The following is a 20,114-nucleotide window of genomic DNA, read 5'->3' on the forward strand; positions in this document are numbered from 1 at the left end:
GAGAGAACACGCAGGACGGGGTGCAGGGAAGAAAGAAGAGCACAGAAGAAGAACACAGATGAAGACAGAAGAAAGAACACGCAGGACGGGGTGCAGGGAAGAAAGAAGAACACAGATGAAGAATACAGATGGAGAGCAAAGAGGAAGAGGGAAGCAGGAGAAGAGGTGAGTAGCGCGGGGCAGGGCGAGGGGCTGGGCGGGGGGAGTACTTACTGTGGTTTTGCAGGACTTGCTTGGAGGGTTCAGGAGCCTGGGCTGGTGGAGCTGCAGGGGGAGCGACCTACCCTTGGGTCAAGGGTCGCTAACTCTGTTGCGCAGTGGCCGCCATAAGAGGGAGGAGGGGGGTAGGAGGGGTCAGCTGAGGGTGGGGGGGCGGGAGTGGGGCGACGAATGGGAGCAGGGGGGGCGGGGCGAGCAGGTGGTGGCGGCGGGAAAGCGGAGGGTGGGGGGGTCAGGTAGAGGGGAGAAAAGATAGGGGATTGGGGGTTTAAAGGTGGCGGGGAGTTAGGAAGAAAAGATAGGAAGATAGGGGAGGGGGGGTTACAGAGGTGGAGAGGAGTGAGGAAGGTCAGAGAGAGAAGTCAGGAGCAGAAGAGCAGATGAGAGAGGAGAGAAGAGCCAGGAAGAAGGTAAAGAAGAAGAGCAGCGAGGAGCAGAAGAACAGAAGAGAGAAGAGCCAAGAAGAAGGTAAAGAAGAAGAGGAGCAGAAGAACAGATAGAGAAGAGCCCAGAAGAAGGTAAAGAAGAAGAGGAGCGAGGAGCAGAAGAGAGAAGAGCCAAGGAGAAGGTAAAGAAGAACACAGAAGAAGAATACAGATGAAGAACACAGAAGAAGGACAAAGAAGAAGAAAGCACACGCAGGCCGCGGTGCAGAAGAGAAGGAAGAAACACAGATGAAGTACAAAGAAGAAGAATACAGATGAAGACATAAGAAAGCACACGCAGGTCGCGGTGCAGAAGAGAGGGAAGAAACAAAGATGAAATACACAGAAGGAGAGCACAGAAGAAGAACACAGATGAAGACAGAAGAGAGAACACGCAGGACGGGGTGCAGGGAAGAAAGAAGAGCACAGAAGAAGAACAAAGATGAAGACAGAAGAAAGAACACGCAGGACGGGGTGCAGGGAAGAAAGAAGAACACAGATGAAGAATACAGATGGAGAGCAAAGAGGAAGATCAAAGATGAAGAGGGAAGCAGGAGAAGAGGTGAGTAGCGCGGGGTAGGGCGAGGGGCTGGGCGGGGGTAGTACTTACTCTGGTTTCGCAGGACTTGCTTGGAGGTTTCAGGAGCCTGGGCTGGTGGAGCTGCAGTGGCAGGGGAAGCGACCTACCCTTGGGTTAAGGGTCGCTAACTCTGTCGCACAGCGGCCGCCATAAGAGGGAGGAGGGGGGGAGGAGGGGTCAGCTGGGGGCGGGGGAGGGAGTGGGGTGACGAATGGGAGCAGGGGGGCGGGGCAAACAGGTGGTGACGGCGGGAAAGCGGAGGGTGGGGGGGTCAGGTAGAGGGGAGAAAAGATAGGGGAGGGGGGTTTAAAGGTGGCGGGGAGTTAGGAAGAAAAGATAGGAAGATAGGGGAGGGGGGGTTACAGAGGTGGAGGGGAGCGAGGAAGGTCAGAGAGAGGAGTCAGGAGCAGAAGAGCAGAAGAGAGAGGAGAGAAGAGCCAGGAAGAAGGTAAAGAAGAAGAGGAGCGAGGAGCAGAAGAACAGAAGAGAGAAGAGCCAAGAAGAAGAGGAGCAGAAGAACAGAAGAGAGAAGAGCCCAGAAGAAGGTAAAGAAGAAGAGGAGCGAGGAGCAGAAGAGAGAAGAGCAAAGGAGAAGGTAAAGAAGAACACAGAAGAAGAATACAGATGAAGAACACAGAAGAAGGACAAAGAAGAAGAAAGCACACGCAGGTCGCAGTGCAGAAGAGAAGGAAGAAACACAGATGAAGTACAAAGAAGAAGAATACAGATGAAGACAGAAGAAAGCACACGCAGGTCGCGGTGCAGAAGAGAGGGAAGAAACACAGATGAAATACACAGAAGGAGAGCACAGAAGAAGAACACAGATGAAGACAGAAGAGAGAACACGCAGGACGGGGTGCAGGGAAGAAAGAAGAGCACAGAAGAAGAACACAGATTAAGACAGAAGAAAGAACACGCAGGACGGGGTGCAGGGAAGAAAGAAGAACACAGATGAAGAATACAGATGGAGAGCAAAGAGGAAGATCAAAGATGAAGAGGGAAGCAGGAGAAGAGGTGAGTACCGCGGGGCAGGGCGAGGGGCTGGGCGGGGGGAGTACTTACTGTGGTTTCGCAGGACTTGCTTGGAGGTTTCAGGAGCCTGGGCTGGTGGAGCTGCAGCGGCAGGGGGAGCGACCTACCCTTGGGTCAAGGGTCGCTAACTCTGTCGCGCAGCGACCGCCATAAGAGGGAGGAGGGGGGGAGGAAGGGTCAGCTGGGGGCCTGGGACGGGAGTGGGGCGACGAATGGGAGCAGGGGGGGCCGGGGGCGAGCAGGTGGTGGCGGCGGGAAAGCGGAGGGTGGGGGGTTCAGGTAGAGGGGAGAAAAGATAGGGGTGGGGGGGTGTAAAAGTGGCGGGGAGTTAGGAAGAAAAGATAGGAAGATAGGGGAGGGGGGGTTACAGAGGTGGAGGGGAGTGAGGAAGGTCAGAGAGAGAAGTCAGGAGCAGAAGAGCAGAAGAAAGAGGAGAGAAGAGCCAGGAAGAAGGTAAAGAAGAAGAGCAGCGAGGAGCAGAAGAACAGAAGAGAGAAGAGCCAAGAAGAAGGTAAAGAAGAAGAGGAGCAGAAGAACAGATAGAGAAGAGCCCAGAAGAAGGTAAAGAAGAAGAGGAGCGAGGAGCAGAAGAGAGAAGAGCCAAGGAGAAGGTAAAGAAGAACACAGAAGAAGAATACAGATGAAGAACACAGAAGAAGGACAAAGAAGAAGAAAGCACACGCAGGCCGCGGTGCAGAAGAGAAGGAAGAAACACAGATGAAGTACAAAGAAGAAGAATACAGATGAAGACATAAGAAAGCACACGCAGGTCGCGGTGCAGAAGAGAGGGAAGAAACAAAGATGAAATACACAGAAGGAGAGCACAGAAGAAGAACACAGATGAAGACAGAAGAGAGAACACGCAGGACGGGGTGCAGGGAAGAAAGAAGAGCACAGAAGAAGAACAAAGATGAAGACAGAAGAAAGAACACGCAGGACGGGGTGCAGGGAAGAAAGAAGAACACAGATGAAGAATACAGATGGAGAGCAAAGAGGAAGATCAAAGATGAAGAGGGAAGCAGGAGAAGAGGTGAGTAGCGCGGGGTAGGGCGAGGGGCTGGGCGGGGGTAGTACTTACTCTGGTTTCGCAGGACTTGCTTGGAGGTTTCAGGAGCCTGGGCTGGTGGAGCTGCAGCGGCAGGGGAAGCGACCTACCCTTGGGTTAAGGGTCGCTAACTCTGTCGCACAGCGGCCGCCATAAGAGGGAGGAGGGGGGGAGGAGGGGTCAGCTGGGGGCGGGGGAGGGAGTGGGGTGACGAATGGGAGCAGGGGGGCGGGGCAAACAGGTGGTGACGGCGGGAAAGCGGAGGGTGGGGGGGTCAGGTAGAGGGGAGAAAAGATAGGGGAGGGGGGTTTAAAGGTGGCGGGGAGTTAGGAAGAAAAGATAGGAAGATAGGGGAGGGGGGGTTACAGAGGTGGAGGGGAGCGAGGAAGGTCAGAGAGAGGAGTCAGGAGCAGAAGAGCAGAAGAGAGAGGAGAGAAGAGCCAGGAAGAAGGTAAAGAAGAAGAGGAGCGAGGAGCAGAAGAACAGAAGAGAGAAGAGCCAAGAAGAAGAGGAGCAGAAGAACAGAAGAGAGAAGAGCCCAGAAGAAGGTAAAGAAGAAGAGGAGCGAGGAGCAGAAGAGAGAAGAGCAAAGGAGAAGGTAAAGAAGAACACAGAAGAAGAATACAGATGAAGAACACAGAAGAAGGACAAAGAAGAAGAAAGCACACGCAGGTCGCAGTGCAGAAGAGAAGGAAGAAACACAGATGAAGTACAAAGAAGAAGAATACAGATGAAGACAGAAGAAAGCACACGCAGGTCGCGGTGCAGAAGAGAGGGAAGAAACACAGATGAAATACACAGAAGGAGAGCACAGAAGAAGAACACAGATGAAGACAGAAGAGAGAACACGCAGGACGGGGTGCAGGGAAGAAAGAAGAGCACAGAAGAAGAACACAGATTAAGACAGAAGAAAGAACACGCAGGACGGGGTGCAGGGAAGAAAGAAGAACACAGATGAAGAATACAGATGGAGAGCAAAGAGGAAGATCAAAGATGAAGAGGGAAGCAGGAGAAGAGGTGAGTACCGCGGGGCAGGGCGAGGGGCTGGGCGGGGGGAGTACTTACTGTGGTTTCGCAGGACTTGCTTGGAGGTTTCAGGAGCCTGGGCTGGTGGAGCTGCAGCGGCAGGGGGAGCGACCTACCCTTGGGTCAAGGGTCGCTAACTCTGTCGCGCAGCGACCGCCATAAGAGGGAGGAGGGGGGGAGGAAGGGTCAGCTGGGGGCGTGGGACGGGAGTGGGGCGACGAATGGGAGCAGGGGGGGCCGGGGGCGAGCAGGTGGTGGCGGCGGGAAAGCGGAGGGTGGGGGGTTCAGGTAGAGGGGAGAAAAGATAGGGGTGGGGGGGTGTAAAAGTGGCGGGGAGTTAGGAAGAAAAGATAGGAAGATAGGGGAGGGGGGGTTACAGAGGTGGAGGGGAGTGAGGAAGGTCAGAGAGAGGAGTCAGGAGCAGAAGAGCAGAAGAAAGAGGAGAGAAGTGCCAGGAAGAAGGTAAAGAAGAAGAGGAGCGAGGAGCAGAAGAACAGAAGAGAGAAGAGACAAGAAGAAGGTAAAGAAGAAGAGGAGCAGAAGAACAGAAGAGAGAAGAGCCCAGAAGAAGTTAAAGAAGAAGTGGAGCGAGGAGCAGGAGAGAGAAGAGCCAAGGAGAAGGTAAAGAAGAACACAGAAGAAGAATACAGATGAAGAACACAGAAGAAGGACAAAGAAGAAGAAAGCACATGCAGGTCGCTGTGCAGAAGAGAAGGAAGAAACACAGATGAAGTAAAAAGAAGAAGAATACAGATGAAGACAGAAGAAAGCACACGCAGGTCGCGGAGCAGAAGAGAGGGAAGAAACACAGATGGAATACACAGAAGGAGAGCACAGACGAAGAACACAGATGAAGACAGAAGAGAGAACACGCAGGACGGGGTGCAGGGAAGAAAGAAGAGCACAGAAGAAGAACACAGATGAAGACAGAAGAAAGAACACGCAGGACGGGGTGCAGGGAAGAAAGAAGAACACAGATGAAGAATACAGATGGAGAGCAAAGAGGAAGATCGAAGAGGAAGAGGGAAGCAGGAGAAGAGGTGAGTAGCGCGGGGCAGGGCGAGGGGCTGGGCGGGGGAGTACTTACTGTGGTTTTGCAGGACTTGCTTGGAGGGTTCAGGAGCCTGGGCTGGTGGAGCTGCAGGGGGAGCGACCTACCCTTGGGTCAAGGGTCGCTAACTCTGTTGCGCAGTGGCCGCCATAAGAGGGAGGAGGGGGGTAGGAGGGGTCAGCTGAGGGTGGGGGGGCGGGAGTGGGGCGACGAATGGGAGAAGGGGGGGCGGGGGCGAGCAGGTGGTGGCGGCGGGAAAGCGGAGGGTGGGGGGGTCAGGTAGAGGGGAGAAAAGATAGGGGATTGGGGGTTTAAAGGTGGCGGGGAGTTAGGAAGAAAAGATAGGAAGATAGGGGAGGGGGGGTTACAGAGGTGGAGAGGAGTGAGGAAGGTCAGAGAGAGAAGTCAGGAGCAGAAGAGCAGATGAGAGAGGAGAGAAGAGCCAGGAAGAAGGTAAAGAAGAAGAGCAGCGAGGAGCAGAAGAACAGAAGAGAGAAGAGCCAAGAAGAAGGTAAAGAAGAAGAGGAGCAGAAGAACAGATAGAGAAGAGCCCAGAAGAAGGTAAAGAAGAAGAGGAGCGAGGAGCAGAAGAGAGAAGAGCCAAGGAGAAGGTAAAGAAGAACACAGAAGAAGAATACAGATGAAGAACACAGAAGAAGGACAAAGAAGAAGAAAGCACACGCAGGCCGCGGTGCAGAAGAGAAGGAAGAAACACAGATGAAGTACAAAGAAGAAGAATACAGATGAAGACATAAGAAAGCACACGCAGGTCGCGGTGCAGAAGAGAGGGAAGAAACAAAGATGAAATACACAGAAGGAGAGCACAGAAGAAGAACACAGATGAAGACAGAAGAGAGAACACGCAGGACGGGGTGCAGGGAAGAAAGAAGAGCACAGAAGAAGAACAAAGATGAAGACAGAAGAAAGAACACGCAGGACGGGGTGCAGGGAAGAAAGAAGAACACAGATGAAGAATACAGATGGAGAGCAAAGAGGAAGATCAAAGATGAAGAGGGAAGCAGGAGAAGAGGTGAGTAGCGCGGGGTAGGGCGAGGGGCCGGGCGGGGGAAGTACTTACTCTGGTTTCGCAGGACTTGCTTGGAGGTTTCAGGAGCCTGGGCTGGTGGAGCTGCAGCGGCAGGGGAAGCGACCTACCCTTGGGTTAAGGGTCGCTAACTCTGTCGCACAGCGGCCGCCATAAGAGGGAGGAGGGGGGAGGAGGGGTCAGCTGGGGGCGGGGGAGGGACTGGGGTGACGAATGGGAGCAGGGGGGGCGGGGCAAACAGGTGGTGACGGCGGGAAAGCGGAGGGTGGGGGGGTCAGGTAGAGGGGAGAAAAGATAGGGGAGGGGGGTTTAAAGGTGGCGGGGAGTTAGGAAGAAAAGATAGGAAGATAGGGGAGGGGGGGTTACGGAGGTGGAGGGGAGCGAGGAAGGTCAGAGAGAGGAGTCAGGAGCAGAAGAGCAGAAGAGAGAGGAGAGAAGAGCCAGGAAGAAGGTAAAGAAGAAGAGGAGCGAGGAGCAGAAGAACAGAAGAGAGAAGAGCCAAGAAGAAGAGGAGCAGAAGAACAGAAGAGAGAAGAGCCCAGAAGAAGGTAAAGAAGAAGAGGAGCGAGGAGCAGAAGAGAGAAGAGCCAAGGAGAAGGTAAAGAAGAACACAGAAGAAGAATACAGATGAAGAACACAGAAGAAGGACAAAGAAGAAGTAAGCACACGCAGGTCGCAGTGCAGAAGAGAAGGAAGAAACACAGATGAAGTACAAAGAAGAAGAATACAGATGAAGACAGAAGAAAGCACACGCAGGTCGCGGTGCAGAAGAGAGGGAAGAAACACAGATGAAATACACAGAAGGAGAGCACAGAAGAAGAACACAGATGAAGACAGAAGAGAGAACACGCAGGACGGGGTGCAGGGAAGAAAGAAGAGCACAGAAGAAGAACACAGATTAAGACAGAAGAAAGAACACGCAGGACGGGGTGCAGGGAAGAAAGAAGAACACAGATGAAGAATACAGATGGAGAGCAAAGAGGAAGATCAAAGATGAAGAGGGAAGCAGGAGAAGAGGTGAGTACCGCGGGGCAGGGCGAGGGGCTGGGCGGGGGGAGTACTTACTGTGGTTTCGCAGGACTTGCTTGGAGGTTTCAGGAGCCTGGGCTGGTGGAGCTGCAGCGGCAGGGGGAGCGACCTACCCTTGGGTCAAGGGTCGCTAACTCTGTCGCGCAGCGACCGCCATAAGAGGGAGGAGGGGGGGAGGAGGGGTCAGCTGGGGGCCTGGGACGGGAGTGGGGCGACGAATGGGAGCAGGGGGGGCCGGGGGCGAGCAGGTGGTGGCGGCGGGAAAGCGGAGGGTGGGGGGTTCAGGTAGAGGGGAGAAAAGATAGGGGTGGGGGGGTGTAAAAGTGGCGGGGAGTTAGGAAGAAAAGATAGGAAGATAGGGGAGGGGGGGTTACAGAGGTGGAGGGGAGTGAGGAAGGTCAGAGAGAGGAGTCAGGAGCAGAAGAGCAGAAGAAAGAGGAGAGAAGTGCCAGGAAGAAGGTAAAGAAGAAGAGGAGCGAGGAGCAGAAGAACAGAAGAGAGAAGAGACAAGAAGAAGGTAAAGAAGAAGAGGAGCAGAAGAACAGAAGAGAGAAGAGCCCAGAAGAAGGTAAAGAAGAAGTGGAGCGAGGAGCAGGAGAGAGAAGAGCCAAGGAGAAAGTAAAGAAGAACACAGAAGAAGAATACAGATGAAGAACACAGAAGAAGGACAAAGAAGAAGAAAGCACATGCAGGTCGCTGTGCAGAAGAGATGGAAGAAACACAGATGAAGTACAAAGAAGAAGAATACAGATGAAGACAGAAGAAAGCACACGCAGGTCGCGGAGCAGAAGAGAGGGAAGAAACACAGATGGAATACACAGAAGGAGAGCACAGACGAAGAACACAGATGAAGACAGAAGAGAGAACACGTAGGACGGGGTGCAGGGAAGAAAGAAGAGCACAGAAGAAGAACACAGATGAAGACAGAAGAAAGAACACGCAGGACGGGGTGCAGGGAAGAAAGAAGAATACAGATGAAGAATACAGATGGAGAGCAAAGAGGAAGATCGAAGATGAAGAGGGAAGCAGGAGAAGAGGTGAGTAGCGCGGGGCAGGGCGAGAGGCTGGGCGGGGGGAGTACTTACTGTGGTTTTGCAGGACTTGCTTGGAGGGTTCAGGAGCCTGGGCTGGTGGAGCTGCAGCGGCAGGGGGAGTGACCTACCCTTGGGTCAAGGGTCGGTAAATCTGTCGCGCAGCGGCCGCCATAAGAGGGAGGAGGGGGGGAGGAGGGGTCAGCTGGGGGTGGGGGGTGGGAGTGGGGCGACGAATGGCAGCAGGGGGGGCGGGACGAGCAGGTGGTGGCGGTGGGAAAGCGGAGGGTGGGGGGGTCAGGTAGAGGGGAGAAAAGATATGGGAGGGAGGTTTAAAGGTGGCGGGGAGTTGGGAAGAAAAGATAGGAAGATAGGGGAGGTGGGTTACAGAGGTGGAGGGGAGTGAGGAAGGTCAGAGAGAGGAGTCAGGAGCAGAAGAGCAGAAGAGAGAGGAGAGAAGAGCCAGGAAAAAGGTAAAGAAAAAGAGGAGCGAGGAGCAGAAGAACAGAAGAGAGAAGAGCCAAGAAGAAGGTAAAGAAGAAGAGGAGCAGAAGAACAGAAGAGAGAAGAGCCCAGAAGAAGGTAAAGAAGAAGAGGAGCGAGGAGCAGAAGAGAGAAGAGCCAAGGAGAAGGTAAAGAAGAACACAGAAGAAGAATACAGATGAAGAACACAGAAGAAGGACAAAGAAGAAGAAAGCACACGCAGGTCACGGTGCAGAAGAGAAGGAAGAAACACAGATGAAGTACAAAGAAGAAGAATACAGATGAAGACAGAAGAAAGCACACGCAGGTCGCGGTGCAGAAGAGAGGGAAGAAACACAGATGAAATACACAGAAGGAGAGCACAGAAGAAGAACACAGATGAAGACAGAAGAGAGAACACGCAGGACGGGGTGCAGGGAAGAAAGAAGAGCACAGAAGAAGAACACAGATGAAGACAGAAGAAAGAACACGCAGGACGGGGTGCAGGGAAGAAAGAAGAACACAGATGAAGAATACAGATGGAGAGCAAAGAGGAAGATCAAAGATGAAGAGGGAAGCAGGAGAAGAGGTGAGTAGCGCGGGGCAGGGCGAGGGGCTGGGCGGGGGGAGTACTTACTGTGGTTTCACAGGACTTGCTTGGAGGTTTCAGGAGCCTGGGCTGGTGGAGCTGCAGCGGCAGGGGGAGCGACCTACCCTTGGGTCAAGGGTCACTAAGTCTGTCGAGCAGCGGCAGCCATAAGAGGGAGGAGGGGGGGAGGATGGGTCAGCTGGGGCGGGGAGCGGGAGTCAAGCGACGAATGGGAGCAGGGGGGGCGGGGGCGAGCAGGTGGTGGCGGCAGGAAAGCGGAGGGTGGGGGGGTCAGGTAGAGGGGAGAAAAGATAGGGGAGGGGGGTTTAAAGGTGGAGGGGAGTTAGAAAGAAAAGATAGGAAGATAGGGGAGGGGGGGTTACAGAGGTGGAGGGGAGTGAGGAAGGTCAGAGAGAGGAGTCAGGAGCAGAAGAGCAGAAGAGAGAGGAGAGAAGAGACAGGAAGAAGGTAAAGAAGAAGAGGAGCGAGGAGCAGAAGAACAGAAGAGAGAAGAGCCAAGAAGAAGGTAAAGAAGAAGAGGAGCAGAAGAACAGAAGAGAGAAGAGCCCAGAAGAAGGTAAAGAAGAAGAGGAGCGAGGAGCAGAAGAGAGAAGAGCCAAGGAGAAGGTAAAGAAGAACACAGAAGAAGAATGCAGATGAAGAACACAGAAGAAGGACAAAGAAGAAGAAAGCACACGCAGGTCGCGGTGCAGAAGAGAAGGAAGAAACACAGATGAAGTACAAAGAAGAAGAATACAGATGAAGACAGAAGAAAGCACACGCAGGTCGCGGTGCAGAAGAGAGGGAAGAAACACAGATGAAATACACAGAAGGAGAGCACAGAAGAAGAACACAGATCAAGACAGAAGAGAGAATACGCAGGATGGGGTGCAGGGAAGAAAGAAGAGCACAGAAGAAGAACACAGATGATGACAGAAGAAAGAACACGCAGGACGGGGAGCAGAAGAGAGAGGAGAGAAGAGCCAGGAAGAAGGTAAAGAAAAAGAGGAGCGAGGAGCAGAAGAACAGAAGAGAGAAGAGCCAAGAAGAAGGTAAAGAAGAAGAGGAGCAGAAGAACAGAAGAGAGAAGAGCCCAGAAGAAGGTAAAGAAGAAGAGGAGCGAGGAGCAGAAGAGAGAAGAGCCAAGGAGAAGGTAAAGAAGAACACAGAAGAAGAATACAGATGAAGAACACAGAAGAAGGACAAAGAAGAAGAAAGCACATGCAGGTCGCGGTGCAGAAGAGAAGGAAGAAACACAGATGAAGTAAAAAGAAGAAGAATACAGATGAAGACAGAAGAAAGCACACGCAGGTCGCGGAGCAGAAGAGAGGGAAGAAACACAGATGGAATACACAGAAGGAGAGCACAGACGAAGAACACAGATGAAGACAGAAGAGAGAACACGCAGGACGGGGTGCAGGGAAGAAAGAAGAGCACAGAAGAAGAACACAGATGAAGACAGAAGAAAGAACACGCAGGACGGGGTGCAGGGAAGAAAGAAGAACACAGATGAAGAATACAGATGGAGAGCAAAGAGGAAGATCGAAGATGAAGAGGGAAGCAGGAGAAGAGGTGAGTAGCGCGGGGCAGGGCGAGAGGCTGGGCGGGGGGAGTACTTACTGTGGTTTTGCAGGACTTGCTTGGAGGGTTCAGGAGCCTGGGCTGGTGGAGCTGCAGCGGCAGGGGGAGTGACCTACCCTTGGGTCAAGGGTCAGTAAATCTGTCGCGCAGCGGCCGCCATAAGAGGGAGGAGGGGGGGAGGAGGGGTCAGCTGGGGGCGGGGGGTGAGAGTGGGGCGACGAATGGGAGCAGGGGGGGCGGGGGCGAGCAGGTGGTGGCGGCGGGAAAGCGGAGGGTGGGGGGTCAGGTAGAGGGGAGAAAAGATAGGGGAGGGGGGGTTTAAAGGTGGCGGGGAGTTAGGAAGAAAAGATAGGAAGATAGGGGAGGGGGGGTTACAGAGGTGGAGGGGAGTGGGGAAGGTCAGAGAGAGGAGTCAGGAGCAGAAGAGCAGAAGAGAGAGGAGAGAAGAGCCAGGAAGAAGGTAAAGAAGAAGAGGAGCGAGGAGCAGAAGAACAGAAGAGAGAAGAGCCAAGAAGAAGGTAAAGAAGAAGAGGAGCAGAAGAACAGAAGAGCCCAGAGGAAGGTAAAGAAGAAGAGGAGCGAGGAGCAGAAGAGAGAAGAGCCAAGGAGAAGGTAAAGAAGAACACAGAAGAAGAATACAGATGAAGAACACAGAAGAAGGACAAAGAAGAAGAAAGCACACGCAGGTCGCGGTGCAGAAGAGAAGGAAGAAACACAGATGAAGTACAAAGAAGAAGAATACAGATGAAGACAGAAGAAAGCACATGCAGGTCGCGGTGCAGAAGAGAGGGAAGAAACACAGATGAAATACACAGAAGGAGAGCACAGAAGAAGAACACAGATGAAGACAGAAGAGAGAACACGCAGGACGGGGTGCAGGGAAGAAAGAAGAGCACAGAAGAAGAACACAGATGAAGACAGAAGAAAGAACACGCAGGACGGGGTGCAGGGAAGAAAGAAGAACACAGATGAAGAATACAGATGGAGAGCAAAGAGGAAGAGGGAAGCAGGAGAAGAGGTGAGTAGCGCGGGGCAGGGCGAGGGGCTGGGCGGGGGAGTACTTACTGTGGTTTTGCAGGACTTGCTTGGAGGGTTCAGGAGCCTGGGCTGGTGGAGCTGCAGGGGGAGCGACCTACCCTTGGGTCAAGGGTCGCTAACTCTGTTGCGCAGTGGCCGCCATAAGAGGGAGGAGGGGGGTAGGAGGGGTCAGCTGAGGGTGGGGGGGCGGGAGTGGGGCGACGAATGGGAGCAGGGGGGGCGGGGGCGAGCAGGTGGTGGCGGCGGGAAAGCGGAGGGTGGGGGGGTCAGGTAGAGGGGAGAAAAGATAGGGGATTGGGGGTTTAAAGGTGGCGGGGAGTTAGGAAGAAAAGATAGGAAGATAGGGGAGGGGGGGTTACAGAGGTGGAGAGGAGTGAGGAAGGTCAGAGAGAGAAGTCAGGAGCAGAAGAGCAGATGAGAGAGGAGAGAAGAGCCAGGAAGAAGGTAAAGAAGAAGAGCAGCGAGGAGCAGAAGAACAGAAGAGAGAAGAGCCAAGAAGAAGGTAAAGAAGAAGAGGAGCAGAAGAACAGATAGAGAAGAGCCCAGAAGAAGGTAAAGAAGAAGAGGAGCGAGGAGCAGAAGAGAGAAGAGCCAAGGAGAAGGTAAAGAAGAACACAGAAGAAGAATACAGATGAAGAACACAGAAGAAGGACAAAGAAGAAGAAAGCACACGCAGGCCGCGGTGCAGAAGAGAAGGAAGAAACACAGATGAAGTACAAAGAAGAAGAATACAGATGAAGACATAAGAAAGCACACGCAGGTCGCGGTGCAGAAGAGAGGGAAGAAACAAAGATGAAATACACAGAAGGAGAGCACAGAAGAAGAACACAGATGAAGACAGAAGAGAGAACACGCAGGACGGGGTGCAGGGAAGAAAGAAGAGCACAGAAGAAGAACAAAGATGAAGACAGAAGAAAGAACACGCAGGACGGGGTGCAGGGAAGAAAGAAGAACACAGATGAAGAATACAGATGGAGAGCAAAGAGGAAGATCAAAGATGAAGAGGGAAGCAGGAGAAGAGGTGAGTAGCGCGGGGTAGGGCGAGGGGCCGGGCGGGGGTAGTACTTACTCTGGTTTCGCAGGACTTGCTTGGAGGTTTCAGGAGCCTGGGCTGGTGGAGCTGCAGCGGCAGGGGAAGCGACCTACCCTTGGGTTAAGGGTCGCTAACTCTGTCGCACAGCGGCCGCCATCAGAGGGAAGAGGGGGGAGGAGGGGTCAGCTGGGGGCGGGGGAGGGAGTGGGGTGACGAATGGGAGCAGGGGGGCGGGGCAAACAGGTGGTGACGGCGGGAAAGCGGAGGGTGGGGGGGTCAGGTAGAGGGGAGAAAAGATAGGGGAGGGGGGTTTAAAGGTGGCGGGGAGTTAGGAAGAAAAGATAGGAAGATAGGGGAGGGGGGGTTACGGAGGTGGAGGGGAGCGAGGAAGGTCAGAGAGAGGAGTCAGGAGCAGAAGAGCAGAAGAGAGAGGAGAGAAGAGCCAGGAAGAAGGTAAAGAAGAAGAGGAGCGAGGAGCAGAAGAACAGAAGAGAGAAGAGCCAAGAAGAAGAGGAGCAGAAGAACAGAAGAGAGAAGAGCCCAGAAGAAGGTAAAGAAGAAGAGGAGCGAGGAGCAGAAGAGAGAAGAGCCAAGGAGAAGGTAAAGAAGAACACAGAAGAAGAATACAGATGAAGAACACAGAAGAAGGACAAAGAAGAAGAAAGCACACGCAGGTCGCAGTGCAGAAGAGAAGGAAGAAACACAGATGAAGTACAAAGAAGAAGAATACAGATGAAGACAGAAGAAAGCACACGCAGGTCGCGGTGCAGAAGAGAGGGAAGAAACACAGATGAAATACACAGAAGGAGAGCACAGAAGAAGAACACAGATGAAGACAGAAGAGAGAACACGCAGGACGGGGTGCAGGGAAGAAAGAAGAGCACAGAAGAAGAACACAGATTAAGACAGAAGAAAGAACACGCAGGACGGGGTGCAGGGAAGAAAGAAGAACACAGATGAAGAATACAGATGGAGAGCAAAGAGGAAGATCAAAGATGAAGAGGGAAGCAGGAGAAGAGGTGAGTACCGCGGGGCAGGGCGAGGGGCTGGGCGGGGGGAGTACTTACTGTGGTTTCGCAGGACTTGCTTGGAGGTTTCAGGAGCCTGGGCTGGTGGAGCTGCAGCGGCAGGGGGAGCGACCTACCCTTGGGTCAAGGGTCGCTAACTCTGTCGCGCAGCGACCGCCATAAGAGGGAGGAGGGGGGGAGGAGGGGTCAGCTGGGGGCCTGGGACGGGAGTGGGGCGACGAATGGGAGCAGGGGGGGCCGGGGGCGAGCAGGTGGTGGCGGCGGGAAAGCGGAGGGTGGGGGGTTCAGGTAGAGGGGAGAAAAGATAGGGGTGGGGGGGTGTAAAAGTGGCGGGGAGTTAGGAAGAAAAGATAGGAAGATAGGGGAGGGGGGGTTACAGAGGTGGAGGGGAGTGAGGAAGGTCAGAGAGAGGAGTCAGGAGCAGAAGAGCAGAAGAAAGAGGAGAGAAGTGCCAGGAAGAAGGTAAAGAAGAAGAGGAGCGAGGAGCAGAAGAACAGAAGAGAGAAGAGACAAGAAGAAGGTAAAGAAGAAGAGGAGCAGAAGAACAGAAGAGAGAAGAGCCCAGAAGAAGGTAAAGAAGAAGTGGAGCGAGGAGCAGGAGAGAGAAGAGCCAAGGAGAAGGTAAAGAAGAACACAGAAGAAGAATACAGATGAAGAACACAGAAGAAGGACAAAGAAGAAGAAAGCACATGCAGGTCGCTGTGCAGAAGAGATGGAAGAAACACAGATGAAGTACAAAGAAGAAGAATACAGATGAAGACAGAAGAAAGCACACGCAGGTCGCGGAGCAGAAGAGAGGGAAGAAACACAGATGGAATACACAGAAGGAGAGCACAGACGAAGAACACAGATGAAGACAGAAGAGAGAACACCCAGGACGGGGTGCAGGGAAGAAAGAAGAGCACAGAAGAAGAACACAGATGAAGACAGAAGAAAGAACACGCAGGACGGGGTGCAGGGAAGAAAGAAGAACACAGATGAAGAATACAGATGGAGAGCAAAGAGGAAGATCGAAGATGAAGAGGGAAGCAGGAGAAGAGGTGAGTAGCGCGGGGCAGGGCGAGAGGCTGGGCGGGGGGAGTACTTACTGTGGTTTTGCAGGACTTGCTTGGAGGGTTCAGGAGCCTGGGCTGGTGGAGCTGCAGCGGCAGGGGGAGTGACCTACCCTTGGGTCAAGGGTCGGTAAATCTGTCGCGCAGCGGCCCCCATAAGAGGGAGGAGGGGGGGAGGAGGGGTCAGCTGGGGGTGGGGGGTGGGAGTGGGGCGACGAAAGGCAGCAGGGGGGGCGGGACGAGCAGGTGGTGGCGGTGGGAAAGCGGAGGGTGGGGGGGTCAGGTAGAGGGGAGAAAAGATATGGGAGGGAGGTTTAAAGGTGGCGGGGAGTTGGGAAGAAAAGATAGGAAGATAGGGGAGGTGGGTTACAGAGGTGGAGGGGAGTGAGGAAGGTCAGAGAGAGGAGTCAGGAGCAGAAGAGCAGAAGAGAGAGGAGAGAAGAGCCAGGAAAAAGGTAAAGAAAAAGAGGAGCGAGGAGCAGAAGAACAGAAGAGAGAAGAGCCAAGAAGAAGGTAAAGAAGAAGAGGAGCAGAAGAACAGAAGAGAGAAGAGCCCAGAAGAAGGTAAAGAAGAAGAGGAGCGAGGAGCAGAAGAGAGAAGAGCCAAGGAGAAGGTAAAGAAGAACACAGAAGAAGAATACAGATGAAGAACACAGAAGAAGGACAAAGAAGAAGAAAGCACACGCAGGTCACGGTGCAGAAGAGAAGGAAGAAACACAGATGAAGTACAAAGAAGAAGAATACAGATGAAGACAGAAGAAAGCACACGCAGGTCGCGGTGCAGAAGAGAGGGAAGAAACACAGATGAAATACACAGAAGGAGAGCACAGAAGAAGAACACAGATGAAGACAGAAGAGAGAACACGCAGGACGGGGTGCAGGGAAGAAAGAAGAGCACAGAAGAAGAACACAGATGAAGACAGAAGAAAGAACACGCAGGACGGGGTGCAGGGAAGAAAGAAGAACACAGATGAAGAATACAGATGGAGAGCAAAGAGGAAGATCAAAGATGAAGAGGGAAGCAGGAGAAGAGGTGAGTAGCGCGGGGCAGGGCGAGGGGCTGGGCGGGGGGAGTACTTACTGTGGTTTCACAGGACTTGCTTGGAGGTTTCAGGAGCCTGGGCTGGTGGAGCTGCAGCGGCAGGGGGAGCGACCTACCCTTGGGTCAAGGGTCACTAAGTCTGTCGAGCAGCGGCAGCCATAAGAGGGAGGAGGGGGGGAGGATGGGTCAGCTGGGGCGGGGAGCGGGAGTCAAGCGACGAATGGGAGCAGGGGGGGCGGGGGCGAGCAGGTGGTGGCGGCAGGAAAGCGGAGGGTGGGGGGGTCAGGTAGAGGGGAGAAAAGATAGGGGAGGGGGGTTTAAAGGTGGAGGGGAGTTAGGAAGAAAAGATAGGAAGATAGGGGAGGGGGGGTTACAGAGGTGGAGGGGAGTGAGGAAGGTCAGAGAGAGGAGTCAGGAGCAGAAGAGCAGAAGAGAGAGGAGAGAAGAGACAGGAAGAAGGTAAAGAAGAAGAGGAGCGAGGAGCAGAAGAACAGAAGAGAGAAGAGCCAAGAAGAAGGTAAAGAAGAAGAGGAGCAGAAGAACAGAAGAGAGAAGAGCCCAGAAGAAGGTAAAGAAGAAGAGGAGCGAGGAGCAGAAGAGAGAAGAGCCAAGGAGAAGGTAAAGAAGAACACAGAAGAAGAATGCAGATGAAGAACACAGAAGAAGGACAAAGAAGAAGAAAGCACACGCAGGTCGCGGTGCAGAAGAGAAGGAAGAAACACAGATGAAGTACAAAGAAGAAGAATACAGATGAAGACAGAAGAAAGCACACGCAGGTCGCGGTGCAGAAGAGAGGGAAGAAACACAGATGAAATACACAGAAGGAGAGCACAGAAGAAGAACACAGATCAAGACAGAAGAGAGAACACGCAGGATGGGGTGCAGGGAAGAAAGAAGAGCACAGAAGAAGAACACAGATGATGACAGAAGAAAGAACACGCAGGACGGGGAGCAGAAGAGAGAGGAGAGAAGAGCCAGGAAGAAGGTAAAGAAAAAGAGGAGCGAGGAGCAGAAGAACAGAAGAGAGAAGAGCCAAGAAGAAGGTAAAGAAGAAGAGGAGCAGAAGAACAGAAGAGAGAAGAGCCCAGAAGAAGGTAAAGAAGAAGAGGAGCGAGGAGCAGAAGAGAGAAGAGCCAAGGAGAAGGTAAAGAAGAACACAGAAGAAGAATACAGATGAAGAACACAGAAGAAGGACAAAGAAGAAGAAAGCACATGCAGGTCGCGGTGCAGAAGAGAAGGAAGAAACACAGATGAAGTACAAAGAAGAAGAATATAGATGAAGACAGAAGAAAGCACACGCAGGTCGCGGTGCAGAAGAGAGGGAAGAAACACAGATGAAATACACAGAAGGAGAGCACAGAAGAAGAACACAGATGAAGACAGAAGAGAGAACACGCAGGACGGGGTGCAGGGAAGAAAGAAGAGCACAGAAGAAGAACACAGATGAAGACAGAAGAAAGAACAGTCAGGACGGGGTGCAGGGAAGAAAGAAGAACACAGATGAAGAATACAGATGGAGAGCAAAGAGGAAGATCAAAGATGAAGAGGGAAGCAGGAGAAGAGGTGAGTAGCGCAGGGCAGGGCGAGAGGCTGGGCGGGGGGAGTACTTACTGTGGTTTCGCAGGACTTGCTTGGAGGGTTCAGGAGCCTGGGCTGGTGGAGCTGCAGCGGCAGGGGTAGCGACCTACCCTTGGGTCAAGGGTCGCTAACTCTGTCGTGCAGCGGCCACCATAAGAGGGAGGAGAGGGGGAGGATTGGTCAGCTGGGGGCGGGAGTGGGGCGACGAATGGGAGCAGGGGGGCGGGGGCGAGCAGGTGGTGGCAGCGGGAAAGCGGAGGGTGGGGGGGTCAGGTAGAGGGGAGAAAAGATAGGGGAGGGGGGTTTAAAGGTGGCGGGGAGTTAGGAAGAAAAGATAGGAAGATAGGGGAGGGGGTTACAGAGGTGGAGGGGAGTGAGGAAGGTCAGAGAGAGGAGTCAGGAGCAGAAGAGCAGAAGAGAGAGGAGAGAAGAGCCAGGAAGAAGGTAAAGAAGAAGAGGAGCGAGGAGCAGAAGAACAGAAGGGAGAAGAGCCAAGAAGAAGGTAAAGAAGAAGAGGAGCAGAAGAACAGAAGAGAGAAGAGCCCAGAAGAAGGTAAAGAAGAAGAGGGGCGAGGAGCAGAAGAGAGAAGAGCCAAGGAGAAGGTAAAGAAGAACACAGAAGAAGAATACAGATGAAGAACACAGAAGAAGGACAAAGAAGAAGAAAGCACACGCAGGTCGCGGTGCAGAAGAGAAGGAAGAAACACAGATGAAGTACAAAGAAGAAGAATACAGATGAAGATAGAAGAAAGCACACGCAGGTCGCGGTGCAGAAGAGAGGGAAGAAACACAGATGAAATACACAGAAGGAGAGCACAGAAGAAGAACACAGATGAAGACAGAAGAGAGAACACGCAGGACGGGGTGCAGGGAAGAAAGAAGAGCACAGAAGAAGAACACAGATGAAGACAGAAGAAAGAACAGTCAGGACGGGGTGCAGGGAAGAAAGAAGAACACAGATGAAGAATACAGATGGAGAGCAAAGAGGAAGATCAAAGATGAAGAGGGAAGCAGGAGAAGAGGTGAGTAGCGCAGGGCAGGGCGAGAGGCTGGGCGGGGGGAGTACTTACTGTGGTTTCGCAGGACTTGCTTGGAGGGTTCAGGAGCCTGGGCTGGTGGAGCTGCAGCGGCAGGGGTAGCGACCTACCCTTGGGTCAAGGGTCGCTAACTCTGTCGTGCAGCGGCCACCATAAGAGGGAGGAGAGGGGGAGGATTGGTCAGCTGGGGGCGGGAGTGGGGCGACGAATGGGAGCAGGGGGGCGGGGGCGAGCAGGTGGTGGCAGCGGGAAAGCGGAGGGTGGGGGGGTCAGGTAGAGGGGAGAAAAGATAGGGGAGGGGGGTTTAAAGGTGGCGGGGAGTTAGGAAGAAAAGATAGGAAGATAGGGGAGGGGGTTACAGAGGTGGAGGGGAGTGAGGAAGGTCAGAGAGAGGAGTCAGGAGCAGAAGAGCAGAAGAGAGAGGAGAGAAGAGCCAGGAAGAAGGTAAAGAAGAAGAGGAGCGAGGAGCAGAAGAACAGAAGGGAGAAGAGCCAAGAAGAAGGTAAAGAAGAAGAGGAGCAGAAGAACAGAAGAGAGAAGAGCCCAGAAGAAGGTAAAGAAGAAGAGGGGCGAGGAGCAGAAGAGAGAAGAGCCAAGGAGAAGGTAAAGAAGAACACAGAAGAAGAATACAGATGAAGAACACAGAAGAAGGACAAAGAAGAAGAAAGCACACGCAGGTCGCGGTGCAGAAGAGAAGGAAGAAACACAGATGAAGTACAAAGAAGAAGAATACAGATGAAGATAGAAGAAAGCACACGCAGGTCGCGGTGCAGAAGAGAGGGAAGAAACACAGATGAAATACACAGAAGGAGAGCACAGAAGAAGAACACAGATGAAGACAGAAGAGAGAACACGCAGGACGGGGTGCAGGGAAGAAAGAAGAGCACAGAAGAAGAACACAGATGAAGACAAGAAAGAACACGCAGGACGGGGTGCTGGGAAGAAAGAAGAACACAGATGAAGAATATAGATGGAGAGCAAAGAGGAAGATCAAAGATGAAGAGGGAAGCAGGAGAAGAGGTGAGTAGCGCGGGGCAGGGCGAGGGGCTGGGCGGGGGGAGTACTTACTGTGGTTTCGCAGGACTTGCTTGGAGGTTTCAGGAGCCTGGGCTGGTGGAGCTGCAGCGGCAGGGGGAGCGACCTACCCTTGGGTCAAGGGTCGCTAACTCTGTCGCGCAGCGGCCGCCATAA

Source organism: Pleurodeles waltl, chromosome 8, assembly GCF_031143425.1.
Source record: "Pleurodeles waltl isolate 20211129_DDA chromosome 8, aPleWal1.hap1.20221129, whole genome shotgun sequence".
In the NCBI taxonomy this organism is placed as follows: domain Eukaryota; kingdom Metazoa; phylum Chordata; class Amphibia; order Caudata; family Salamandridae; genus Pleurodeles; species Pleurodeles waltl.